Source organism: Scyliorhinus torazame, chromosome 5 (genome assembly GCF_047496885.1).
Source record: "Scyliorhinus torazame isolate Kashiwa2021f chromosome 5, sScyTor2.1, whole genome shotgun sequence".
NCBI classification, from domain to species: domain Eukaryota; kingdom Metazoa; phylum Chordata; class Chondrichthyes; order Carcharhiniformes; family Scyliorhinidae; genus Scyliorhinus; species Scyliorhinus torazame.
The window spans coordinates 293793393-293813888 of record NC_092711.1 but is presented as its reverse complement, the minus strand read 5'-3'; the positions used below and the strand labels follow the sequence as shown (position 1 = coordinate 293813888).

Here is a 20496-nt window from a genome sequence, read left to right as displayed (position 1 = left end):
CCACTTCATCAAGGCCCGCAACCTGCCCTACTCCACCGAGGAGGTCAGGGCCATGACCAGGGACTGCCAAATCTGCACGGAGTGCAAGCTGCACTTCTATCAACCAGATAAGGCCCACCTGAAGGCATCCCGGCCCTTTGAGTGCCTCAGCATCGATTTCAAAGGGCCCCTCCCCTCCACGCGTATTTCCTTAACGTCGTTGACTCCCGTTTCCCCTTTGCCATCCCATGCCCCGACATGACCGCGGCCACTGTCATTAAGGCCCTGCACAGCATCTTCACCCTGTTTGGTTTCCCCACTTACGTCCACAGTGACCGGGGCTCCTCGTTTATGAGTGACGAGCTGCGTCAGTATCTGCTCGGTAAGGGCATTGCTTCAAGCAGGACTACCAGCTACAACCCCCGGGGAAACGGACAGGTGGAGAGGGAGAACGCGACGGTATGGAAGGCCATCCTCCTGGCCCTATGGTCTAGGAGTCTCCCAGTTTCCCGCTGGCAGGAGGTTCTCCCCGACGCGCTCCACTCCATTAGGTCATTCCTTTGCACAGCCACAAACGAGACCCCTCATGACCGCCTTTTCGTTTTCCCAGGAAGTCCACCTCCAGGGTCTCGCTTCCGTCCTGGCTGACGACACCGGGGCTGGTCCTCCTCCGAAAACACGCGAGGAGCCAAAAGTCCGATCCCCTGATCGAGAGGGTCCAGCTCCTTCACGCCTACCCCCAGTATGCCTACGTGGCGCACCACGACGGCCGACAAGATACAGTCTCCCTCTGGGACTGGCACCCGCCGGTTCCCCTGCGACCATCACCTACCCCCCCCACCCTACAATGAACACCGCCCCCACATGGCCTACACCCCCCCTCCCCGACCTACAGCGATGAAGCTCCAGAAGACACGCTCCTGGAGTCAACACCCGTGCCCGCAGCGCCGAGTTCAACACCTGTGCCCACGGCGACTAGTCCAACACCCGTGCCCACAGCAAAACCAGAGCTCAGGTGATCGCAGCGAACGATCAAGGCGCCGGACAGACTCAATCTATGAGCCCACTTCACTTCAATTTTTAACAGGGGGTGAATATGGTGAATGTATTACTGCTGCCATTCACTATTGTATTATATTACATTGTATTGAGAGGTGTGTTGAGTTATGTTGATGCTCTTGTGGCCTCCGCCCCCTCGGGGGAGGTATAGAGATGTGCAGCTTGCAGGCAGCACTCATTACAGAGCAGTCGCAGGAAGGCACAGTTCTAGCTGATTAAAACCACTGTTCACTTCAACTCTCCGTCTCGTGTGAATTGATGGTCGCATCAATCGGTCTTTGTCCTCTCCATGAGTTCCGGCTTCTCGGAAACCCCAAATATTGGCACCAAAGGGTCCAGGTCCACTCCCTCCTCCACTATCCTGGCTAAGACCGCGAACACTCCCACCCAGAATCTTCCCAATTTTCGCAACCCCAAAACATGTGCGTGCGACTCGCTGGCCACACCTCTCACACTCATCTGCTACCCTTTGAAAGAACGCATTAATTCTTGTGCAAGTCATTTGCACCCTGTGCACCACCTTAAACTGTATCAGGCTCATCCTTGCACAAGAGGAGCTCCTGTTTACGCTACGCAGTGCCTCACTCCATACTCCCCAATTGATCTCCCCTTCCAACTTCGCTTCCCATTTGTCCTTGATTGGAACTCCCTTCCTAACAGCAATGTGAGTGCTCCTACAACACATGGACTGCAGTGGTTCAAGAAGGCAGCACACCACCTTCTCAAGGTCTCAAGAGAAATTAGGGACGGGCAATAACTGCTGGCCTAGCCAGCGATGCCAATATCCCATGAATGAATGATTTAGAAAATGCCTAGACACGAAAGTAGTGGGAAAAGCTTACATAATTAGACATGCTTTCAATAATGATAAATACATTCTACCACTTTATCCACTTCATGGACATTTTAAATTCATTTGAAGACTGTTCCACATTTACAACGTTGATCTTTTCCTTGATGGCTTGCCAGAAGTAACAATCTGGCAAACTTTAAATGAATTGCCTCCTTGTGACTTACATGTTCAAACAATCTTGCAGAACTAAGGCAACTAGGTTAACAACAACACACTTATATTCTGTCTGCCATTAACTTAGCAAAATGTTCGAACACTTCACAGGCAATGTATGCAGACAACAAAAAATTGACATGAAGCTGAAGGAGGAAACTCTAGGGCAGATGTTCAAAAGGGGTAGGTTTGAAGGTGTGTAAAGTTCGAGAGAGGGAGGGGGACAGACGTTTGGTAAGTAAGATCCAGAACCTAGTGCCGAGAGAGATGAAGGCATGGTCAGCAACAATGAGCCGAGGGAATACACACATATTTTACATCATCAGGATAAATATGTTCCACTGACAGTAATCTCATGTCCCTCCATCAATTTTTCTTCTCTTTCTTGCAATGGAATTTATTTAACCTTAAAGAATCATTGTATCCGTCGAATGCACATCTATTAGCTGTTTATCTGTCCTACCGGGCTCGGTAAATATCTTTGCGATAAACACAGAGATATTACTGCTTTGAGACACAGTCAATTTGAATTCTAGTCAAATCAATTTCAGATACTTCACTTCCTAAACACCTCATCCCCTACCAATGCTGTAAAATATTCATTCTACAGTGATTTCAATTCCACATTATATCTACACAATTGCGCTCTCTCATTATTTTGGGAGGAGGGTCATGAGCTTGAAAAAGTTCCACTTTCATCTTCTGCCAATTCTAGCTGTGTTTGAAAATCTGCTTATAAATTTTGGATATTTTGCCTGACAGTAAGTATTATGCACAAACGCTGATGGGCAATGAATTCAAAACAATTTGTCCATTACACAACAGCATGTAAAATGGCACCTTATATCCAAGTTATGTAGGTCTGGAATATATTTGAACTTTTCATATTTTCCTATGCACGCCATTTCTTACCCACTTGAATCGAGTAACAAAGGATTCTTGAAATCCCAGCCATGCAGCATGCAGGAAGCCAGAATCTCTGGGGTGACTTAATCTACTTATCATCCTTCTAAGGCATCGACATAATTCAATCCAGTTGCATCATTTTGTTGTCCTTACGCTGGGCATAATTATTTGAATGAAATTCAAATAAGATTTAGAATACCTCAGAAAAAGGGCTGTTTAGCACAGGGCTAAATCGCTGGATTTGAAAGGAGACTAAGGCAGGCCAGCAGCACGGGTTCAATTCCTGTACCAGCCTCCCCGAACAGGCGCCGCAATGTGGCGACTAGGGGCTTTTCACAGTAACTTCATTTGGAGCCTACTTGTGACAATAAGCGATTTTCATTTCATTTCATTGAAATGAATGAGCTTCAACTACCTCATGTGAGCTATTCTTTCCACATTGAGAAGTTCTTGAGCAGGTTCAGTCATCGTATTAAGGAAATGCTTGTTCTGCATCATTCAACACCGCAGGCTTAATAATTTAAGCCCAGCAAAGCTGCCCAGGAAGTGCAACTTTGAAGTTGCAAGAAGGTAGTGCCCTGAGTTCCATATATTCATTCAATATCTAATTCCAATTTCATCTGGGTGGGGCTACATAAGGTGGTCCTTTCAGCTTGGCATCTGCAGCATGACCAGTTGCTTAATTATCCAATATTTGCAGCCTCATCAATGGTCTGGATGCATTTGAACTTCTCACATTTGGCTTAACCCTTTTCTTACCAGTTGAGTCAGTTTTATGTAGCATACACGAAAGATCTCACACGTGGGTCTCACCTTATAACTGCTGGACCCTGGCCATAATTGAAAACAACATTTGTGTGGCATGATGGAATGTCAGGCCTTGGTGTTCTGCTTCTTGATTAATAAGGGGATTTCTTGATTAATTAGGGGATCAGGGATTACGGGCAGAAGGCAGGAGAATGGGGATGAGGAGCATATCAGCCATGATTGAGTGGCGGAGCAGGCCCGATGGGCCGAATGGCCTAATTCTGCTCCCATACCATATGGTCTTCTGGTCTCCTAATCTTTAACATGCACTGCATTCAAAAATTGCATCTATGCTGCTGAGATATCACAGGGAAGGAAAAGAAAGGGAGAATTGTCTCTGGGTAGTACATATGCCGAGTGGTGTTCAGTTTCACTGTAGGTAGCAGAGTCTTGACAAAAAAAAATTGTCCAACGTTTTCACTACAGATGATTTGTGGCACAAGGCACATCAATTGTTTCATTCTCAGATCTCTTTCTGTTGTATTCTTTCTATTACCCACTCTGTTGATATTAATCAGCTGGAAGGAGGTGCACGCCAAGTTCACCTGCCCTCCTGTAGAAAAGCACTTACTGTGGCTCATTCCATCATGTCCACAGCTGAGATCTGGCACTCATAGTGGAATCACAGATCTGTCAAAGACTAATGCGGACATGATGGGTTGGATGGCCTCCCTCTGGTGCTATAAACCTCGATGGCTCTGGACAATCTTGTGCCCAGCCATTACTGTGGAACTTGGTAAAACCAACATCAAGCACTACTGAGACACTTTACTTTTCAGTTGTGTCTGGAATAGCCTTCAGTAATAAAACTGTGATTTTAATGAAATTAAAACCTGTCTTTCTAATACAAAATGTAACAGGCAGCCCCAGCATTGCAAAAACTACCAGTAAACAGTGTGACATTTACTGAACGGACTGGAGGATGTTTCTGAACCTCTAAATACCTCAGGCATATATGCATGTGATTTGTACTTTATGCATTTTTATTTGATATACCTTTAAAGAAACATGACATACTTCAGCACAATGGTACGGTTTCTCTTTGTGAGCTTACGGGGATAAGTTGTTGATGTGATTTAACAAAATAATGGCTTATAACATTTCTGATCATTCCATCAAACCGTGATTGCAGGCAATAGGTACGGTGCAGACAGTAAAAAAAAATCACTAATGAGTGCAACCATTTCACAAACTTTATACAAAATAAATATTTAACAATACTTGCAGAAAACTGTTTCTTCAAACACACACTCATAAACAACTACTGAAAATTAAACCCAATGGGTCTATTAAAAAGCTTACAGAGGCAGTGTTTTTTTAAAGAGCGTTTCCTGTATTCTTCTGAATTTCCCTTCAAAGTAGATTTAAAACTGCAGCATATTATATAATTCAGAATTAAATAACGATATAAATGCAATATTTTAAAAAACAGCAGAAAAAAATACAAATGTCAAACTTTTCATTCAGTTTTATGTACTCTGCTTGTCACCTGAAGAATATAATCACATTTTCTTACTGCAGTTTTAGAACATATATATATATATGTATGTTTTTATAATATATATATATATATATATATATATATACATACACACACACACTTACTGTAAAAGACTGTTAAATTTGCAGAGTTTGAACATGTTACAAAGGCTGTAATACATATTACGGAATTTGCATTTAAGTACCACAGAAACAGGTCTCAAGTAGCTTGCGAGTACTGTACGACTTTTCTGATTGTGTTACAATCTTAGGTCACGGTCAATTTACTCACTCCAACAATTGTTAGATTACATAATATATAGTTTCTTTTTTTTTTAATTGCTGAGGGAGATTAGCATGCTTTAAAATACACCACTCAATTCACTGACCTCGCAACTATCCACACAGTACTTTGGGAAGAAAAAGGTGACTTGGTCATGCAACAGGATACAAAACAAGAGCTGTGGTGAAAGTCCTCAGTCATTATGCAAGGGAAAGGGCTCGTGAAATAGGAACATCGCTACTATGGCAGAATTGCCATTAACTATTTGTTATATGAGTTAAACAACCTGCACTGGTCGGGAAACAAATTTGCAATGCTCGTCATTTTTAAAATATATTTTACATGTGTGTTCTGAATATTATATAACATACTGCAGCTTTAAATAATACCATTAAAGCTGCCTTTTAGGGAATGGTATTCAGTAGCAAAAACAGGAGCTTAAAAATTAGAATTCTATCAGCATCAACACGATTAAAAACAACAAAATGTACTTCCAAGTACTGTAAAAATGTAATATGTTTGACTTTGAACAACCTTTATTTAAAAAAGTAATGTACACCAAAAATTAACTAAATTTTTTGATGCAGGTCTGTTTCTGAACAGTAGCTTAAGCAGCCTTCGTAGAGTCATTCTTTCAAAATGTTAATTCTTGTGTTTTACATTTATTCGATAAATGACAGTATTACAAAACTCATCAAGTTAACAAGAATGACATTTACATGTACCGTACAGCATTTGAAAGCACAAATACTTAAAACCTTTGCAACAATTACAACGAAAACTGAATGTCAGAATAATTTACAAGAGAAAGGGTCTATAAAATAGTAAAGAGCCCACAAATTTTTTGCAAACATTTTTTGTCTTTTTTTCTTCTTTTTTTCACTGTTTCACTACACTCTTTCACAACATAATTTAGCTTATTACAAAACCTCCAACAAAATGCTTGCCTTTTTTTCTCTCTCTCTCTCTTCGGTATTTTGGTTTTCCAGAGCAGTTAATGTAACTCTACGTCCTTTTATTAACACCCTGAGGAATAAAAGGGTTACGCACACATCCAAACACATCACGTCACTTCTAAGAAAAATATACACTTACAAAATATATTACAAATTGGCACACTGAAAAATATACAAGAATTTATAGACGTCAAAGTTCATTTAGAATTTTTTTTAACTCTACAGATCAATATTTATAAAGCTCGTTCTAAAGAAAGGCAAACAATACCAAAATGTTTCAGTATTGTATTTGATACATCTCAAAACATTTTATTTTTACATTCCTGTGAGTTTTTTTCCCCTCTCCTTCATTTAGGAAATGCATCTCTTTTAGCACCATGAAACACTAGCAGCTCAGTGGTACCTCTGCTTCTCTTTAAGCTTTGTATGTACATTCAAATCTCAGTAGGTAGAAGTTTGAAAGGCAATAAGCAAAATAATAGCCAGAACTGCAGGCAGCTGAGTTCAGTGTAGCAACCCATTGAGTTTCACCCTGGTTCTTGACGTGACTGAAGAAGCCAGAAAAACAAAACAAAAAAATGTTAAAGCCAAAGTTAAAAAGACATTGAACACGTGACCCAGAAACAGTCAAATAATCAATCTACAATACAGTATACCCTTTATCAGTGGGCAGGTGTAATTCAGGTGATGGCACCGAGTCACCGTCAATGTCACCAGCGACACAGTGGTTAGTACCGCTGATTCACAGTGCCAGGGACACGGGTTCAATTCCAGCCTTGGGCGACTGTCTGAGCGGACTCTGCACGTTCTTCTCGTGTCGGTGTGGGTTTCCGCCGGGTGCTCTGGTTTACTCCCACAAAGATGTGCAGGTTAGGTGGACTGGCCGGCTTAAATTGCCCCTTAGTGTCCAAAAAAGTTAGGTGGGGGTTACTGGGTTAGGGTGGGGGCGTGGCCCTAGGTTGGGTGCTCTTTCGGAGGGTCAGTGCAGACTCGATCGGCCTCCTTCTGTACTGTAGAGATTCTATGATTCTATTCTAATGTTCCTTCCAAACTTCATCTTAAAAGAAAATGTTTGGACAGACTAGCCTCAGATGGCATTGAGGGAACTTGCAAAAGCTGTTATCATTTTGGTGGTTCAGTGTCTCGAAACAGTACAATGTTACTGGTCACTTTTCCATCTGTGGCCCCCTAGTCCTAAAGGTATATACATAACTCAAATATATCATGCAGGCAGGAACTACACAGAACACATGTAACTAACTATTCCCGCGGATGGCACAGTAGCGCAGTGGTTAGCACTGCTCCCTCACGGCACTAAGTACCCGTGTTTGACCCGGGGTCACTGTCCGTGTGGTGTTTGCACATTCTCGCCGTGGCTGCCTGGGACTCACCTCCACAATCCAAAAAGATGTGCACGGTAGGTAGATAGGCCACGCTAAATTGCCCCTTAATTTAACTGGGGGGAAAAAAGAATTGGGTACTCTAAATTTTAAAAAGAATAAATTATTCCCAATGAAAAACGAAGTTCAGGGTGCCGTGTCCCTGATTCTGGAATTAAAATATTCCAAGTCGCTTTAATTAATGTCAGCTGGTGAGCTGAGAGGCAAAAGTGCCTTTGGTAATTACTCAAAGTGAGTGAGAGTTGGTATGGGGAATGTTTGTTAGCGTGGGTCTCCACAGCACTGGCAACATTTTGCTTGCTAAATAAGAAGTGATTGCAATGGGCAGAAAAAAAAGTCAATTATTGTTAAAAATTTAGAATTTTTAAAATACTTATTTCGATAAGTTCTCTATCTCGTGTGCATAATCCCTGCTTTCTTGTTTACTCCATTCCATTTTAACCAGGATGGTATCCAGCACTATTAACCTTGAAATACTGTCTGCTTTGAGACATGATCCGATAAACTCAAGAACATGTTCCAGCCTTGTTAGGGCTTAGAGGGCAAGAACTCAAAGAAAATATAGATGAGGAAGGACGTTCAGATCATCTTAATTCATTTATTCAGTGAGTTCTTAATGCCACCCACACCACCATCATCACACCCTGCCCCCCTCCACCCCCAGCTGTTGCAGATTCAAACTGTTTAAATGATTCAAAAGCTTTCGTCTCCACTTATTCTATTTGGAAGCCTGTTCTTCACAATGATCAGTCAGTAACTGCAATCTGACCAACTAAAATCACCTTCGAGCGGTTGCACCTTCTGCTGGCTGATGTAGAATAATCCTACAGGTGAAGCATTGCTATACTGACAACTATCTTATAAGCCTCCATAATATCACCTCTCAAATGTCTAATTTCCAGATTGAAAATCCCAAGTCCCTACAGTCTTTCCTCATAACTAATACCCCTGACATTCAGGATCAGCATTATGGCTCTTCTCAACACTGCCTTCAGCTCTTGAACGTCTCTCTTGTTTCATAGTCTCAGGATAAGAAGTAGCAAAACAGAGATGCAGAGAAACAACTTCCTCCAAAGGGTCATGAATCTGTGGAATTTGCTAGCCCAGAGTGTGGTGGATGTTGGAACACTGAGTAAATTTGAGGAGTCAGACAGATTTTTAATTAATAATGGTTGAAGCGTTATGGAGAACGGGCAGGACGGTAGAGATGAGGCCATGATGTTGAACGGTGGAGCAGGCTCAAGAAGCTAAACTGCCAGCTCCTTCTCGTAGTTCTTATGTTCTGAGAAATAATTATTCTGTCTAATTCCACCTTCCAGCTTTTGGTCTGTAGCCTTGTAGGTAACAGCACATCAAGCATAAATCTGGTGTTCTTAATTAATAAGGGGATTTCTTGATTAATAAGGGGATCAAGGGTAACGGGGAGAAGGCAGGAGAATGGGCATGAGGAACATATCAGCCAGGATCGAATGGCAGAGCAGACAGAATGAATCGAATGGCCTAATTCTGCTCCTATATCTTAACATCTTATGGTCTATCTGACTGGGAATATGGCTCAAAAATAATCGCAAAGGTTGGCCCCACAGGGGGATTTGTGGGGGGAGGGGGGAGACAAGGAGGAAGCTGAGGTGCTGGGTCTTGCTTCCGCTTTCTGGAGGTCCAGGTGGCGTGGGATTGGGCCCGGCTTTGCAAGTCGAACTTTACTAATCTGGCGAGTAGGTTGAGGGTGGATTTGCAGAGATGGGACAGCCTTCCATCGTCTCTGGTGGGCTGGGTCCAAGCGATTAAGATGAATATATTGCCAAGATTCGTGTTTTTGTTTTAGTGCCTTCCGGCTTTCCTGCCTAAAGCGTTTTTCCGGGGGCTGGAGCGGCTTATAACGGGTTTAATATGGTAAACTCCTCGGATTACAGAGGGAGAGGCGGGGGCGGATATGTTTAGGTACTTTCAGGTGTCTAACTGGGTCTGGCGAGCTTTTTTGTCATTCCTGGGGATGCCACCATCCAGCTTGCTGGAACATATTCTCTCCTGTTGTATGGTTGGATCATGGGGGAAGAGCAGGTTTCAGGGGAGGAGGTGAAGACTTGGTGAGAGGGGGAGCTGGGTCCCATTTTGGAGGACGAGGTGTGGAGTGAGTCTTTGCGTAGGTTGAATGCTACGTCATCTTGCGCCAGGCTAAGTTTGATACAGCTCAAGGTGATGTTCAGGGCACATCTCACCAAAGCCAGAGTGAGTTGTTTTTTTGAAGCAGTTGAGGATAGGTGCGAGCGGTGCTTGAGAGGGCCTGCGAACCACGTTCTGGTCCTGACCCCAAATTAATGGGTTTCTGGGGGTCTTTTTTCAACACCATATCGAAGTTTTAAATGTGGATTTGGAGCCCTACCCATTATTTGGGGTATCAGACCTGCTGGATTTGAGGAGCGGGGTGATGGCGGATACTTCGGCCTTTGCCTCATTGTTGACTTGGCGGCGGATTCTGCCGAGTTGGAGGTAGGCGACACCTCCCAGTGCCGTAGCGTGGCTGGATGACTTGATGGAGTTCTTGCACCTTGAGATCATCAAGTTCACAGTGAGGGTAGTGATTGACAGGTTCTATCGTAGATAGTGACCGTTTATATTGGCCACGCTGCTCCCGAAAAGCAGTGCACCGCGGCGCAACATGGGCAGTAAATGATGGGAGACCCAGCTCCCGGGATTCACGGGGCCCCACCCGCAACGTTCACACACATCTCCTACCCCCTCAAAGAGCCGGCTCATCCTCGCCCTTGTGAGGTGTCCTCTATATACCACCTTCAGCTGTATCAGCCCCAACCTCGCGCACGAGGTGGAGGCGTTCACTCTCCGGAGCACCTCACACCAGAACCCCTCCTCCATATCCTCTCCCAACTCTTCCTCCCACTTTGCCTTGATCACTTCCAGTGGTGCCTTCGCCTCTTCCAAAATATCCCCGGAAACAGCCGACACTACCCCCTTCTCTATTCCCCCTGTCGTCAGCACCTCCTCCAGCAATGTGGAGGCCGGCTCCACCGGGAAGCTCTGGATCTCCTGCCTGGCAAAACCTCACATCTGCATGCATCTAAACATTTCCCCCTGCTCCAGCCAATACTTCGCTCCCAGCTTGCTCAATCCTGCAAACTGACCCCCAAGAAACAAATCTTTTAGTGTCTTAATCCCCTTCTCCGAAAATTTCCATCCCACTTCCCTAGCTCAAATCTGTGGTTCCCCTGAATCGGCATTTCCCTTAACCCTGTCCCCAACCCGAAGTGTTGGCGAAACTGCCTCCAAATTGACATGGTTTGTTTTTGAGCCATGTATTTAATGATTGGGTGAAATTGAAACTGGTCAGGATGACAAAGGACCAGGTATGTGTACATTAAGAAGGTCTTGTGGTGCAGTGGGTAGTGTCAGTGGATCTGAATCAGAAGCCCTGGGTTCAAGTCCCATTTCGGGACTTGGTGGCCAAGAAAGCTGCATTCACAAATATGGCCTACCAGGTTGGGTCTCAAATTATAAATCCTTCCAACGCATGTCATTGGCAGGTGGTAAGAGCAGGAGATATTCCTGGGCAGCTACGTGATGGAAAGAAACCGGAGCCTCCAACATCACTATCCATACATAGCACCAGGTTACAACATGCATTTAAAAGTGAATGTTGCCACAGTAACTTGGACCCTTTGGGGAGGGAGCTGGATAGCTGGTGTGGATCAGATTGGTGTCAACAGCATGGAGTTTGATCCCCATTTTGGCTGCAGTGGATTTGGGACCTGCCTCCTTGCCCCCCCCCCCCCCCCCCGTAGTAGGCTCCACTGTGACCTTTGGGCAGAAAACCCAAGGAGGAAGTAAGTATGTAAATCGGTTATCCCACCAGTTGAATGTGTTGGGACAATACTAGAAGCAGCCAATACATAGCTCATACATCCGCACCTGAAACAAAAGACCGGTTAGACTTTTGGGTGGAGATCCTTCTTCAGAAGTTGGAAGTTCAGAAGAAATGACCCCCAAATAAAACCTTAAGCTGTCTTCTTTTTCAGGTATTCACATTTAAAAAAAAAAAAATTTAGATTTCCAACGTATGTAGTTTTGCCTTTTAGCTCTTGTGTTATTAGAAAACTCATGTTCAGTTATTACGCAAATAACTGCATCAAATTGACAAAACACTCTAAAGGCACTCAAGACAGAATGTTATTACTGAACCACTTTTACTTCACTCTTCTGCCTTGAACCCGAAGATAAGACTCTTGTGTATGTTAGCCTTGGCTCAGTGACAGAAATTTCACCTGAGTCAGAAAGACCCACTCGAGGGACTTCAGCAAATAATCTAGGCTGACTCTTCAGTCCAATCACTGAGGGAGTGGTGCATCATCAGATACACCATCTTTCGGATGAGCCTTTAAATTAATTCTGTCCTTTCCAGGGGATGTAAGAGATCCCATGGCACTATACAAAGAAGGGGGCATTTCTCCTGTGCCTTGAACAATATTTATCCCTCAACCAACACCCAGAACAGATGAACTGATCACCTATTTCATTGTGGTTTGTGGGAGCTTTCTGTGTGTAAATTGGCTGCGATGTTTTCTGCATTGGTCTCTTGACATTCAACAGTATCTAAACTTCAAAGGATTTCATTGTCTGGGAATGCATGAAATTAGAAGTTTTCTTTATTTCTTAATTAAGATACTTACGATAATCAAGATTAAGATAATTAAGATAATCAGGTGCTTGAATATGGCTAAACTCAGTTTCAGAATTGGAGATAAAGTAATGTTTTAAGTGGCTGGTTTAGCACAGTGGGCCAAACAGCTGGCTTGTAATGCAGAACAATGCCAGCAGCGCGGGTTCAAATCCCGTACCGGCCTCCCCGAACAGGCGCTGGAATGTGGTGACTAGGGGCTTTTCACAGTAACTTCATCGAAGCCTACTTGCGACAATAAGCGATTATTATTATTACTTCCCTGATCCACTAGAAACGGGGTAACAAAAAATAATCATTTTTTTTACTTCTTCAATCTACAAGAAATAATGGTTAGCATTCTGTTGTGGATAGGCAGGGAAGCAGGTACCAGCTGTAAAGACGCACAGACAGCTGTGCTGTCAGTAACCATAATCATTATTATTACCTTCACTTCCCAGTTTTTTTTCTTGTGTTATTTATAATTGCTTCCTATATAGATTTTCTTTCAGGGTGAAGCTGTTCAGTGAGAGCCAATATTTGGGAATGTTTTTGTTACAATTAAGATGCAGTAGTGGGGTTCTGGAGGAACATATATTTTAATTTTGTACCTCATGTCAGAATCCAGAGGCAGAGTCAGATCACATAAATAATGCTGTGGAAAGTGCAGGTTTGTAACGACAGACTTTCGTATTAAAAAGAATGGAGATGTCCTGAACTGAACGTGGACACATGTACACTTCCCAGCACGAGACACTAGGTGGTAATAGGGGTGGGGGATCGCTATTAACCTTTATATAAAAGGTTGGCCAGTAAGGTACCAACCAGAACAGGAACCCGGTAACAGTCTACTGGGCAGTGTATATAAAATAACGCTTCTTTATTTTACTTGATGTGGACCCCCAGTGTCCTTAATAAACTGGCGACGAGGAGTAAACTGGAACGCTGTCGACGCTGCGACTCACTCGGCTGAGCCACCTCCCCGATCCTCTGGACCCAGGTTTGGATTTACTTGATTCTCCATGCCTCTGTTTGGACGGTTAGATGCATTTGACGCTGGTGTTTAAGACTGGAACCAATACGCAAAGAGGATGTGTTACTTCTTCCGGGCCAACACCATCACGGAGAACGAGCGCCAGACGGTCATACTATTGATGGCCTGCAGTGCGCACACGTTCGGGGCGAGTCTCAGATACCCGGTGGCATCAGATACTCAATCTTTTGACCAGCTCGTGGCACAATAATTTAACCCAACCCCGTCAACAATCTTTCAAAGATATCAATTTAATACAGTGGTGACGTTCCCCAGTGAGTCCGCCACCGAGTTTATATCACAGCTACGGAAGATAGCCGAGTTTTGTAAGTAAGTATGGAACTGCTTTATCAGATATTCTCCGCGATCGTTTGGTCTGAGATGTAAATAATAGGGAAACACAGAAAAAAACCTTTGGGCGAAATCTCCCTGACCTTTCAGCAGGCAGTGCAGATCTCATTGTCCCGGGGAAGCGCGGAACGCGGCGTCCAAGAGATACAAGGAATGGAGGCGAACGTTTTGGGGCATTGGCCCTCACGTGGTATCCAAGGCCCGGAACGAACGCGGAGGCTACTCCGGCCACTGGGTGAAGGGCCGGCCGCCGAGACCTGAGACATCACCGGACTTGGCTGAAGGAAATTCCACCCCATGTGCGAAGTGTGGACACCGGTCTAAGTGTACCTACTGGCAGCAGGAGGCTAGAGCGGCAGCCTCCACTGTCAAGGTAGGCGCCACCCCAGGGACCGGGACTTGCATCTGGATGCCCCAGAAGAAGCCCAGGGTGAGGTTGAGATGCAGCTGAACTGTTTGTCATCGCCCCGTGTGGCCCCTATCCGTGTTTCGATACAGGTGAATGACCATATGCCCCAAATGGAGTTGGATACAGGAGCTGCCTTTTCTGTGGTGGCGCAGAGCACCTTTGATCTTATAAAACAAGGTGTGTATATTTTTGTCTTTGGCTGGCACTTCGGCTCGTTTAGCCACTTATACAGAGGAACAACTGAATATTGTGGGTCCACCCTTGCTCTGGTAGTTCATGGCTGCCAATCAGTTCGCCTTCCCCTCATCGTTGTGCAAGGAAGCGGCCCTAGCCTATTGGGCTGAGATTGGATACACCAGCTGCAGTTGGATCAACAACAGATCCTCCAAATGGCATCTGCCGTTCTGTGTGCGGTTGTGAGCAAGTTTCCCAAGGTTTTCCAGTCTGGTTTTGTTACCATTAAAAGGGCTGTAGCCAAGAACCCGTAGGCTCAACCACGATATCTTCGTGCCTGCCCGGTTCCTTAGGCTTTAATGGAGAAAGTCAAGACTGAATTTGGCCGTTTGGAGTGTTTGGGCATCATTCGACTTGTCCGATTGGACGACACGGGTGGTCCCCGTTATGAACACGGATAAGACAGTCCGCCTCTGCGGAGACTGTAAATTGATGAACACGGCTTCAAGGTTATCCTTTACCAGGTATCGAGGATCTTTATGCTACATTGGCCAATGGCTGTACATTTACGAAACTGGACATGAGCAACGCTTATCTACAGTTGGAGCTTGATAAATCCTCATGGAAGTATGTCATGATTAACATGCACAAGGGACTCTATGAATACACCCGGCTTCCGTTCGGAGTATCCTCGGCGTGCGCTGTTTTCCAGCGCATCAAGGAGAACATCCTGCGCGGATTGTCCTGCATCACAGATTACTGAAGATGATGTGCTGGTCACAGGGACCACAGACCAATAACATTGGCAGAACCTCGAGGCAGTGTTGAAACATTTTTCAGAGTATGGGGTCCGCCTGTGCCGCGTGAAGTGTGTGTTTCACGCGAAGGAAGTAGCATATTTGGGGTATCGGGTGGATCGGGATGGCCTGCACCCGGTCGCCAAGAAAGTGAGAGCCATTAAAATGGCTTTCGCCCCGTGAGAAGTCACTGAGCTTCGCTCTTTTCTTGCACTGGTAAACTATTATGGGCGATTTATTCCAAATCTGGCAACCAAAGGCCCCCCCCCCCGCCCTTGACTTGGTCCTCAAGAAGCACCAGCCTTGGGAATGGAGCAAAGTCCAGGATGAGACATTTAAGAAGGTGAAACGACGGTTGTCCTCTTTGGGGATGTTGACCCATTTCGACCCTTCAAAGCCATTTACATCATGTGTGATGCTTCATCGTAAGGGATTGGGGCAGTCCTATCTCATTGGATGAGCAATGGCCATGAACGTCCAATCACCTTAGTCGCCCGAACACTGGCTGTGGCTGAGAGAAAATTTGCCCAAATAGAAAAGGAATGTTTGGCTGTCGTATTTGGTGTAAAGAAATTTCATCAGTACGTCTATGGCCGCCATTTCCTCATCGTTATGGATCAAATGCCATTGCTGGGCCTCTTCCATGAAGACTAGGCGATCCCGTCAATTGCGTCTGCGACGATTCAGCAATGGGTCTAACATTTGGCTGCTCACGAATACTCTTTTGAGCATCAGCCAGGGGCCTAGAGTGCGCATGCTGACGCGTTGAGCCGACTTCCCCTGCAGACCGAATCTGAAAACCTGCTGCACTGGATGAAGTGGTCGCTGTCCTAAATTTAACTCCTTGCCCATCACTGCCTTGTGTGTTCATGACTGGATGCAAACCCACCCTGGCCTTGCCAAGGTGTGGCATCTGGTGCTATGCGGTGGCCAGCATCAACAGCTGCCAGGGGAGTTGAATAGTGACCCAGAAGCCTGGTGCGTTTGTCCACCGAGATGTGTGTCTCTGTGATGGTGTGGGTATTAGCTCAGTGGGCTAGACAGCCGGTTTGTGATGCAGAACAAGACCAGCAGCGCGGGTTCAATTCCCGTACCAGCTTACCCGAACCGGCACCGGAATGTGGCGACTAGGGGCTTTTCACAGTAACTTCATACTTGTGACAATAAAAGATTATTATTATTAATAGTTGTGATGCCTCAGCCGTGTCCTCCTCCTAGATCTCCTCCAAGGTGGTGTAGAGGGTGGGTGGTGGGGCACACCTTGTAGATGGTCCAGGCTCATCAGTTGATATTCCTGCAAGGCAAAAGCCATGGTTTTAGTACATAGCCTGGTCAAGGGTTCGGTCTACACAGAACTCAATTGAGTTTGGTCACCCAGATGAGGGTCCAGTGGCTCCTCTCATTTCTCGCACAGGCCCTCTCCTGCTCATTCCCTATGAGCTCCATGACTGGCTCCTCGTACGGAGTCAGGATCCTAGTTCAGGCATCTCACCGCCCTTCTTCTCTCACTCACAGCCGTTGTGGGCAAGCTTCTCCTGCAGGAACACAAAGGCGGCTGGAATTTAGTGTGTCAGATGTTGATTACATCTGGCATGACGTGGGTACTGCTCATAGGCAGGGAGGGGTTCTGCTGAGGAGTGTCGGAGGGGTTTGAGGATGCTGGTGGGAGGTCGGGTGCTGTGGTCCTGCGAGGTGGCAGCATGTGGTGACATTCCAAAGGGTGACAGCAAGGTGGAATGAAGAGAAGAGACAGGGAGCACATATCCTGAAAGCACATATCCTGGCTTACCAGAGTAGGTCATTCATTTCGCCCCCACATTTTCTACATTGTTCTCTTGGTCTGGCTGCTGGTACTGAACAGTGCTGCGACCTGTCTCCCAGGCAGGATTTGTCACCTTGCTGGAGGGCCTGCTGCCAGTATATTGTTGACTGCCTCTCCTCCACAGCACTCCGGTAAATGGCTGAGGGCCCCCTCTGTAAATCTAGGGGCTGGTTTCCTCGCTGCCATTGTCCTGGTTTGAATGACAACAAGTGCTGTAGAGCCATTTAAATGCAGGGCCCCGTTCATTTAGTTGCTCAGGTGACCTCCGGGGCGGGCAAATCAGACTCTTTGTGCCTCAGGCATGCCATTTTTCACGTGGGGGAAAAAACATTTATCTAAGTGTCCGTACATTGCGCTGCAGGTCACACCCCTGGGACCAGCGGGAATCACATCAATCTTTTCACCGAAAATCACACTGTTCCACTTTTCTGGAAAATCCCACCCACCTTTTTAGTATTTTTTTTTTAAGAAAACCTAGAAATCACTGGAAAAAAAATCAAGAAGATGTTGATTCTTGGCGTGCGATTTTGTCACCGCGCCAGGTGAATTGCAGGAGAGCCCCAATCGGGGTCTGCGTCAGGCACGAGACGTTCCTCGAGTCACCCAACTTCCAGCACTATCTGGATCACGATGGCTCATTTAAATATCAGGACGCTGTACTCACCTGGCACATGGGAGTCAATAGCCACACCTGCGACACTGGACAGGTAGGGTAGTACACTGGCACTTAGGCAGTACCAGCTTGGCACCCTGGCAGTGCCCGGTTGCCAGTGCCAAGGGTGGGTAATGCCCATGAAAAGGTGGGGGGTATGCGGGGGGGGGGGGGGGAAGTTTGAGGATGCGGAAAAAATGGTGCGGGGGGGGTGAAAGGAGGGGATCCCGAAAAGGAGGGGGTGGTGGTGGTGATCAAAGCAGCCTTTCAAAATGGTGCCCCAATCTGAGAGGAGCCGGTCTTGCTCGTGAGTTCATCTCCCCAGTGCAGGAAAACTTCCTGAGTATGACCTCGACAGGGAGAAACTCCGAGGCCCTAAAGATCGGCTATGTGCCGTTGGATCGCAACGTCATTCCCGGCACTGCAGCCGCCAAGGAGCACCCCACCAAACATTCCCAGAACCGGATTTGGATGCTTTTCTGGTTAATTGCACCCTCAATCGCTCTTTTTAAAAAAATATATATTTTATTAAAGTTTTTCGATCAAAAAGAATTTTCCATTTTTACAACTTTGTAACAAAATGTACATTGACCGTTATTTAAACAATATATTAAACTAACAACAAGTGCAGAAAAAGAACAAGAAAAGAGAAATAATAATACTGAAAAAATAAATATAAACAACTAGCATGGAAAGAACAAAAAACCCAAACACCGAATACACCCCCCCCCCCCCCCCCCCCCCCCCGGGCCTGGGTTGCTGCTGCTGTCCTTCCTGTTTTCCCTTATCGCTCTGCGAGATAGTCAAGGAACGGTTGCCACCGCCTGGTGAACCTTTGAGCCGAACCTCTTGGTGCATATTTTATTCGCTCCAATTTTATAAACCCTGCTATGTCGTTTATCCAGGCCTCCACGCCCGGGGGTTTAGCTTCTTTCCACATAAGTAGAATCCTTCGCCGGGCTACTAGGGACGCAAAGGCCAAAACATCGGCCTCTCTCGCCTCCTGCACTCCCGGCTCTTCTGCAACCCCAAATATAGCTAACCCCCAGCTCGGTTCGACCCGGACCCCCACCACCTTGGAGATCACTCTTGTCACACCCACCCAGAACCCATGCAATACCGGACATGACCAAAACATGTGGGTGTGGTTCGCCGGGCTTCCCGCACACCTCCCGCACCTACCCTCCACTCCAAAAAATCTACTCAGCCTTGCTCCCGTCATATGTGCCCTGTGTAGAACCTTGAATTGGATCAGGCTAAGCCTGGCACACGAGGACGAGGAATTTACCCTACTTAGGGCATCTGCCCACAGCCCCTCCTCAATCTCTTCCCCCAGCTCCTCCTCCCATTTACCCTTCAGCTCCTCTATCATCATCTCCCCCTCATCTCTCATTTCCCTGTATATATCGGACACTTTACCTTCACCGACCCATGCCCCCGAAATCACTCTGTCCTAGATCCCTTGCGCCGGGAGCTGCGGAAATTCCCTCACCTGTTGCCTCGCAAATGCCCTCACTTGCATATATCGGAAGGCATTCCCAGGTGGCAACCCATATTTTTCTACCAATGCTCCCAAACTCGCGAACGTCCCGTCCAAGAACAAGTCCTTCAACTTCCCAATTCCTGCTCGCTGCCAAGATTGGAATCCCCCATCTATCCTCCCCGGGATGAACCTGTGATTGTTCCTTATCGGGGACCACACCGAGGCACCCGTCACTCCCCTATGTCGTCTCCACTGCCCCCAAATCTTCAAAGTCGCCACCACTACTGGGTTTGTGGTGTATTTTTTCGGGGTGAACGGTAACGGCGCCATCGCCAGTACTTTTAAACTTGTTCCCTTACAGGACGCCATCTCCAGCCTTTTCTACGCCGCCCTTCTTCTTCCCTCATCCACTTACATATCATTGACACGTTGGCGGCCCAATAATAGTCACTCAGACTCGGCAGTGCCAGTCCCCCTCTGTCCCTACTCGCTGCAGGAACCCCCTCTTTACCCTTGGGGTCTTTCCAGCCCACACAAAGCTCATAATACTCCTGTCCACTTTCTTGAAAAAGGTCTTTGTAATCAGTATGGGGAGGCACTGAAACACAAAAAGAAACCTCGGGAGGACCACCATTTTAACCGCCTGTACTCTGCCCGCCAATGACAGGGGCACCATGTCCCACCTCTTAAAGTCCTCCTCCATCTGCTCCACCAGTCGCGTCAAGTTAAGTTTATGCAAGGTTCCCCAGTTCCTGGCCACCTGGATCCATAGATATCGAAAATCCCTTGCTACTCTCCTCAGCGGCAGATCGTCTATCCCCCTGCCCTGTTCCCCGGGGTGCATCAGAAAAAGTTCACTCTTTCCCATATTCAATTTATATCCCGAGAACTCTCCAAACTCCCTGAGTGTCTGCATTATCTCTGGCATCCCCTCTACTGGGTCCGCCACATATAGCAGCAAGTCATCCGCATATAATGACACCCGATGTTCCTCTCCTCCTCTGAGCACCCCCCTCCACTTCTTAGAGCCCCTCAGCGCTATGGCCAATGGCTCGATTGCCAACGCGAACAGTAACGGGGACAGGGTGCACCCCTGTCTTGTGCCCCTATGTAATCGGAAATAGTCGGATCGTTGCCTGTTTGCAACCACGCTTGCCACCGGGGCCCCGTACAGGAGCTGAACCCATCTGATGAATCCCTCTCCAAATCCAAATCTCTTCAGTACCTCCCA

At 46.2% G+C, this 20496-nt stretch overlaps 1 protein-coding gene across 3 annotated transcripts in view; it reads right to left on the bottom strand.

Moving 5' to 3' along the window:
- Positions 1-4932: 4932 nt before the first annotated feature.
- The window catches only part of nexmifb (neurite extension and migration factor b), a 342720-nt gene continuing 327156 nt past the window's right edge, over positions 4933-20496 (bottom strand). For all 3 annotated transcript variants that reach the window (XM_072505753.1, XM_072505755.1, XM_072505754.1), the window contains one exon: positions 4933-7023. The gene's annotated coding sequence lies outside the window, so the exon portion shown is untranslated. The remainder of the gene's footprint in view (positions 7024-20496) is intronic.